Source organism: Nicotiana sylvestris, chromosome 7, assembly GCF_000393655.2.
Source record: "Nicotiana sylvestris chromosome 7, ASM39365v2, whole genome shotgun sequence".
NCBI lineage: Eukaryota > Viridiplantae > Streptophyta > Magnoliopsida > Solanales > Solanaceae > Nicotiana > Nicotiana sylvestris.
Window position 1 is genome coordinate 145,951,098 of NC_091063.1, and position 8,272 is coordinate 145,959,369.

Sequence of the window (8,272 nt, forward strand, 5' to 3'; positions counted from 1 at the left end):
TATTGCTCATAGGAAATGACATACCGGCATTGCAAAATACCAAGATTTGGCTATTTGAACAGTTCTCCATGAAAGACTTGGGAGAAGCAGCTTATATATTAGGAATAAAAATCTATAAAGATAGATCTAGGAAGCTGCTTGGACTTTCCTAGTCTTTGTACATTGATACCATCTTAAAGATATATAACATGGATAATTCCAAAAGAGGCTATCTACCAATAGGAACCGGAATTACTCTCAGTAGGGAGGGTTGTCCTAAAATACCTAAAGAGAGAGAACACATGAGTAGGATCCCATACGCTAGTGTAGTGGGAGCTATCATGTATACCATGACATGTACACGTCCTGATGTGGCTTATGCACTTAGAGTGACTAGCCGATATCAGGCAAATCCTAGTGAGGAACATTGGAAGGTGATGAAGACCATTCTTAAGTACTTGAGAAAGACTAAAGACCAATTCCTTATTTATGGAGGTTCTGAGTTGAAACTTGAAGGTTATACTGATGTAAGTTTCTCTTCAGATAGAGATGCTAACAAATCTATTTCTGGTTATGTATTCACCTTAAATGGTGGTGCGGTGAGTTGGAAAAGTTCCAAACAAACTACAGTAGCTGATTCAGTGACTAAAGCAGAGTATATAACAGCTAGTAAAGCTGCTAAGAAAGTTGTATGGATGAAAAAGAATCAAAATCACACCAAAAATCCAAACACGTTCTGCCAAGGGATCACTTGATAAGAGAAATCACTGAACGTGGAGACGTCTAGATTCAAAAGATTGATGGAAAGGAAAATGCTCTAGACCTATTCACTAAATCTCTTGGTGCAAAAGAGTTTGACAAGCACAAGTGAAAATTGGGAATGAAGTACAAGAGCGATTGACTCTAGTGCAAGTGGGAGATTGTTAGGGATATAGTAGATATGCCCTAGATCCAATCTCATATTTGATGATTTGAACATATTTTTATTAACGTTATTTGATATAAAAATATATGGCATCTAATATTCTTTTATCATAGTTATTATTAATTGTTTGATTAATTTGATAAGGTCTTTGATTAAATTTTGAGATTTGTCATCGTGATAGAGATCATGATAATGAGAGCAAAGTCTCTTACAATTTAATCTGAATTTGTTCTTGATCGTATGATTATTAATTTGGACATTAGTAATCCAGTTAGATTAATATTTATGTGATTGTCTTTATGGGATAAAGATTACTTGATCTCATTAACTGAATCACATAGATAGATGATGCATATAGAGATATGATCATTGAACTGACTCATTGGATAATTCCTAATGATTAGAATTATCATAAACTTTCAATAGGATATTCTCTTTAAGAATGTGATGTAAGAGTTTCCTTTGACCTGAGATCGTCATAGTAATTGATAAGTTATTTGTTATTTAATACTAGACACTTATGGCCCTAAGGCGATAGTTGAAAGGATATTGGGTACGATTGAATATTTGTAGAATTAGTGATTGGTTGTCACGACCCCAGTTTGCCCTCCGTGAACTGTTGTGACGACATCTAGTCTCTACAACTAGGTAAGCGTAACAAATGCGGAACACAAACGAAACTCGCGGAAGAAATAATCAAAAACCAAAATAACTGAATGGAAACAATAGTTATAATGTCGCTCGGCATGTACAACACAACATTCTCAAAACCAAGTACACTATCCCAAAACCCGGAAACTCACGAAAAACACAAGCTTTTGGAATATCTAACAGTCTAACTCTAGAATATCTAACAAGAAAGAAAATACAGAAGGACAAAGTTTAACAACTAGTATAGAAAGGGACTCCTCGGGCTGCAGATACGGCAGATGTACCTCGAAGTTTCTAGAGCAGTCACCTCCCTCAAGGATGGTAGGCCTGAGTAGCGGTACCTGGATCTGCACATGAAAAACATGCGTAGAAAGGACATGAGTACACCACAACAGTACTCAGTAAGTGCCAAGCCTAACCTCAGTTGGGTAGTGACGAGGAAGATCAGGGCCCTACTGAGGTTAAATAAAATATAAAGATCAGCAGTATAGAACAGAACAATATAAATAAGTACAACAGTAAAATAACACAAGATGTACAGGACAACAACAACTATACAGAAACAAGGTAAACACGGAAAGGAAATACAGCTCAACACCAATAATAACAATCGGGGATCTACCAGGATATCGTCATGTAGTCCCATATGTACATATCTAATGGATCTCCCGAGATCCCGTCCCGTAGTCTAACTCATAGTGCGCGGGTATCTACCGTAATCCCGTTTCGTAGTCCCAAATGTAAATACCCAGTACTGGGGGAATCTACCGGGTGCATTCCCGTAGTTCCATATAACTATGCAGGGGATCTATCAGAATCCCACATCTGTAGTCCCAAAATAAACAGACAAGGGGGAGCTACCGGAATCCCACATCCGCAGTCCCAAAATAAATACATAGCAACAACAAGAAAATATACATAAATGGCAAAATTTCATGTTAAAGGAACAAGTGATTCTAGCCTAGCATGCTGTATAGAATTCAGGTAAGGTAAGTTGAGAAAATAAAGCAATTAAGTCACTTAGACATGCTTTCCTAAGTTAACAACTGGCTTAATAGTGCAAGTAATAGAAACAGGAAAGGAAACATATTAGTAATTACTTAAAGAAAACCGGATTTCCAACAATTAGCACAAGTACGCACTCGTCACCTCACATACAAGGCATTTAAATTACCAAATATACTAATCCTAAGGGGAAGGTCCCCCACACAAGGTTAGACAAGCCACTTACCTTGAACCGGCTCAAAATCAACCCGAGACCACGTTCTTGCCATGAGTACTCGACTCCAAATGACCCAAATCTATTCAATTCAATTGCATAATATAAATAACACTTCAAGTAACTGATTCTACAATCAAATTCTAAACTAATACGCGAAATTATGTAAAATGATCAAAACACCCCTCAGGCCCACGTCTCAGAATCGGGTAAAATTTATATTTCCAGAAACCTCGTACTCTCACGAGTCCAGTCATATCAAAAGTACCACAATCGGACCTCAATTTCTCCCTCAAATCATCACTCAAACGTCTCTAATTAGACAAGCCCTAACCCCCCAATTACCCCTGATTTTCCTTAATTTTTCATGCTTAAATTGATAAAAATCACTCCAATAACGAGTTTAGGGACCAAAGACCTTACCCCAATGAACTCCTCTGAAAATCCCTCTTGAAAAGTGCTCCCCAAGCTTCTTCCCATTTTGAAAAGATGAAAAATGACTAAATTTAGTGAAGGCAAGAATTTATATGTTCTGCCCAGCGATTTCCGCATTTGCGGCCTGATGCGGTCCCGCTTCTACGAGGACTTCGTCGCATCTATGACTTTCACTTAAAGGCCAATTTTCGCACCTGCGGTCTCCAACTCACAGATTCGGTACCGCTTCTACAAAAATTCTCCCATATTTGTGGAAACTGCTAACCTCCCTCAATTTCGCTTCTGCGGCCTCTGAGCCGCTTCTGCAGCGCCGCACCTGTGGAACCCAAACCGCAGGTGCGGTTATGACAAAACCAGCAGCTGAAGCTGCAACTCTAACTCTAAAATCTTTCCGTCAACCATCCGAATTCATCCCGAGGTCCCCAGGACCTCAACCAAAGGCACCAACAAGTCACAAACCACTGTCCAAACTTGTACCAATCCTTAAAACACCTAAAACAACATCGAAACCTCGAATTAACCATGGATTCAACCCTAAGAACTCCAAAATTCTCAAAATACGCTTTCGATCAAAAAGTCTATCAAACCTCGTCCGAATGACCTGAAATTTTGCACACACGTCACATTCAACACTAAAGAGCTACTCCAACTTCCGGAATTCCATTCCGACCCTCGGATTAAAATATCACTATCGGACCGGAAACTCCAAAAATTCAACTTTCGGCATTTCAAGCCTAAATTAGCTACGGACCTCCAAAACACAATCCGAACACACTCCTAAACCCAAAATCACCCAACGGAGAGAACGAAATCATCGAATTTCCATTCCGAGGCTGTCTTCACAATGTTCCGACTACGATCAACTTTTCAACACTTAAGCTCTCGTTTAGGGACTAATGTCCCAAAACCCTCCAAAACTCGAAACCGAACATCCTGGCAAATCAAAATAGCAGAAATAAACTTGGGGAAAACAGTTAATAGAGGATCAGAGTGTAAATTCTTAAGACGAATGGCTGGGTCGTCACATCCTCCTACACTTAAACATTCGTTCGTCTTCGAACAAGCATAAAGACATACTTGAAGTAGTGAAAAGATGAGAGTAACGGCTGCGCATATCCTGCTCGGTCTCCCATGTCGCCTCCTCGACCAGCTGGCCTCGCTACTAAACCTTCACGGATGTAATGTTCTTTGACCTCAGCTTTCTAACCTACCCATCCAATATTGCCACTAGCTCCTCAACATAGGATAGATCCTTGTCCAACTAGACTGAACTGAAATCCAACACGTGCGACAGATCACCGTGATACCTCCAGAGCATCAAAACATGAAATACCGGATGAACTCCTACTAAGCTGGGAGGTAAGGCAAACTCATAAGCAACCTCCCCAACACGCCTCAATATCTCAAAAGGGCCAATAAACCTTGGACTCAACTTTCCTTTCTTCCCAAATCTCATAACACTCTTCATAGACGATACCCAAAGCAGAACCCGCTCTCCAACCATATAGGAAACATCATGAACTTTCCGGTCCGTATACCTCTTCTATTTGGACTGGGCTGTACGGAGTCTATCCTGAATCACCTTGACCTTCTCCAAAGCATCCTGAACTAGGTTTGTGCCCAATTATCTGGCCTCACCCAGCTCAAACCAACCCACCTGGGATCTACACCGTCTCCCATATAAAGCCTCATACGGTGCCATCTGAATGCTGGACTGATAGCTGTTGTTGTAAGCAAACTCTACCAATGGCAAAAACTAATCCCAAGACCCTCTAAACTCAATCACACACGCACGGAGCATATCCTAAATAATTTGACTAATGCACTCAGACTGTCCGCCCGTCTGATGGTGAAATGATGTACTCAACTCCACCCGAGTACCCAACTCCTGCTGAACGGCTCTCCAGAACCGTGATGTGAAATGAGTACCTCTATCTGAAATGATGGAAACTGGAATACCATGCAGACGAACAATCTCTAGGATATAGATATCCGCGCTCCGAGGAATAAGTAGTACACACAGTAATAAAGTGAGCAGACTTGGTCAGCCGATCCATAATCACCCAAATAGCATCGAACTTTCTCAAAGTCCGTGGGAGCCCAACTACAAAGTCCATGGTAATCCGCTCCCACTTACACTCCAAAATCTTTATCTGCTGAAGCAACCCACCCGGTCTCTGGTGCTCATACTTCACCTGCTGACAGTTGAGGCACCGAGCTAAAAATCCAACTATATCTTTCTTCATCCGCCTCCACCAGTAGTGCTGCCTCAAATCCTGATACATCTTCGCGGCACCCCGATGAATGGAATACCGTGAGCTATGAGACTCCTCCATAATCAACTCCCGAAGCTCATCTGCATTGGGTACACAAATCCGACCCTGCATCCTCAATACCCCATCATCACCAACAATCACATCTCTAGCATCACCATACTGAACCTTGTCCTTGAGGACAAGCAAATGAGGGTCATCATACTATCACACCTCCTTTTTACTACACCCCCGTGAGAGGGTATAAGGGAGTTTTTCCAATTTAAGTGACAATCGAAACGAGATTATTAATTAAATTTAGAGTCGCCACTTGGAATAATTTATGGTGTCCCAAGTCACCGGTTAAATCCCGAATCGAGGAAAGATTGACTCTGTTTTACAGTCTGCGAACACAGAAATTCGGGTAAGGAATTCTGTTAACCCGGGAGAAGGTGTTAGGCATTCCCGAGTTCCGTGGTTCTAGCACAGTCGCTCAACTATTATAGTTGGCCTATTATTTGATTTTAAACACTTTTAAACCTATGTGTCTTTTTAACTTTTAAAACTGCTTTATTGATTTAACGGATTATTCCAAGGTTATTTAAAACGTATCGCAAACTACACTACATGAAATGCACCCGTGATTCACAACACATTCTATTTAACCTTGTTGGAAATTAGAATCGGGTCACATAAAATGCACCCCTGAATTTTAATAGTAGCCATGATAATTATATAATTAACGTGCCTAAAGCAAACTACGAAGTTCCTTCTTAATACCTAAACTATAATATTAATGCGAAGGTCATAGGTTATGGGATTTATTTGTGGGATAAGTATTTGATTTTAACTATTTGAAATCGCAAGGGTCATTTACACTATGTAATTTCCGTTTACACCTCTAAAATTAACTGCTAAATCTAACATGAAGACACTAATCTTGGCAACTACATGACGCACATGAGTAATTCACGTTAAGAGATAAATCGGTATCCGTTTAATCACTTAACAAAACTTTTAACTTTAGCAAACAGTTCATATAACCCATTTTCTATATTTGAACTTTGAGTTTAAAATCACAAAAAAAAGCATGTACCTATTCAACAATCAAAAAGCCAAAGACAATAACATATTATATGTGAGCTAAACAAAGAGATGCAAAATCAAATAGCAACAAAAATTTGACCAACCGATACAATACTATTATCAAAACACCAGGAAATGGAAACTGACCTTAAAACGGAAAATAAAAGAACTTTGAAATTGGATTATCTGTTGAATCTCTCAAATCGATCCAACTGTTTAGTACAATGAACGAACCATGGCGTGAAAAATAGCTTTTGCAACACAATTTCAAAGACACTTCAACGGAAAAATACCAAGCATTCAATCACTATTTCCCTTTTGATGGTTGCGGGTCTGGTGAGGAGGGGTGTCGTTGAAGAAGAAGAAGAAAGTCAGGGGTGTTCTTAGGTTGTGAAAATCTGAAAAAGATCGGCGGGCCTCTTTTGGGTCATTCGAATTGATTCCACGAAGTGAAGTACTTATCCTTGAACATTTGGAAAATTTGTGACAGGAAACGGCAATTCACTTAGAATCGGAAAGCTGGGAACGAGCAAAGCAGCGAAATGGAGGGGCTTTTTCTCTGAGATGCGGCTGACCTCTTTTTAGCTTTTAGGAAATTGGGTCTTATCCCCCATCAGAAACAACGGATTTAGCTCTTTTTTGTTGTATTTTTCGCGGAAGAAAACCGCTGATCAGATTTTTTTAGGTCCCCTTTATTTTAGGTGTTAGATAATATATATAGGGGTAGGGATTAAGTTAGGGGTATGAGCCTAGGAATTATGGGTTTGAGAATTATGGGCTAGGTCCAAAATTAGACCTAAAAATGGGTTGCTCGAGCCCTAGTTTTATACTTTCTCCGCGAACGGGACTAAATATGATCTTACTTATTAATTAGTCCTACTGTTAAAATAAGACTGACCATTAAAACAAACTATTTTTTTTGTATTTTTCAAGGTTAAAAATGACTAACAAAACATTAATGGAACAATTTTTGTAATTTTTATTTTTCTTGTAATAAAAATAAAGTAAAAGCGTAAAAATTGGTTGAAATAGCTATATTAAGCCTAAATTAAATATTTACGTGCTAAAATATAAAAAATCTTGGGGAAGGTCAAAAATCACATGTCTACAGCTGCCCCTCTTTGACTGGAAAGACGAAGTATTTTTAGACAAAGATCGACTAGATAAGTTTTTTGACCCGACCCTTATTTGGAGAGACTAAAACTAAGAGAAAAGGGGAATGTGACCGAGCCCTGGTATCTGAGCTGTCTACATATCCTTGGCTATAAAGGAATCAGGCCACGTGTAGTTCAGAGGTGAGTGAGATGATGGAGTATGCCCAGGTGGAGAGCAGGTCGAGGTACCGTTCCGCCGAGGTTCCGGTTCGCGGTCCTGTTATTACATTAAAATCAAAAGAAATGAAAAAGACTAGCTAAGCCTGTTAACTACGAGTTACAAGATTCCTATCTATAAGCCTTCTGAAGCTTGATCTTGAGTCTTGAATGGTTCTTCATGCAGACTTTGTATTTGAACATTGACGCTTGCTAGTTGCAGGTGCTAGTCGTTCTTCTTCAGCTTTTTGGATCAAGATCGGACACACCATACTTGTGACTTCAGTCATGTCTTGAGCAACTCACATCTTTCATCAACTTATGTATTTGGATTCACTTCTTGCCTTTCCCTTTTTTTTGGATTGTGACTAACTTCTGTTGATCATCTAGGACTGTTGACTCACATTCTTGTCGC

At 39.6% G+C, this 8,272-nt stretch overlaps 1 long non-coding RNA gene across 1 annotated transcript; it reads right to left on the reverse strand.

Moving 5' to 3' along the window:
* Positions 1 to 1,597: 1,597 nt before the first annotated feature.
* Positions 1,598 to 7,394, reverse strand: LOC138874182 (uncharacterized). Its single transcript, XR_011401211.1, has 2 exons — positions 6,695 to 7,394; positions 1,598 to 1,902 (listed from the first exon to the last, which is right to left on the reverse strand). It is a non-coding gene; the product is annotated as an uncharacterized lncRNA (long non-coding RNA).
* Between the last annotated feature and the right edge of the window lie 878 nt (positions 7,395 to 8,272).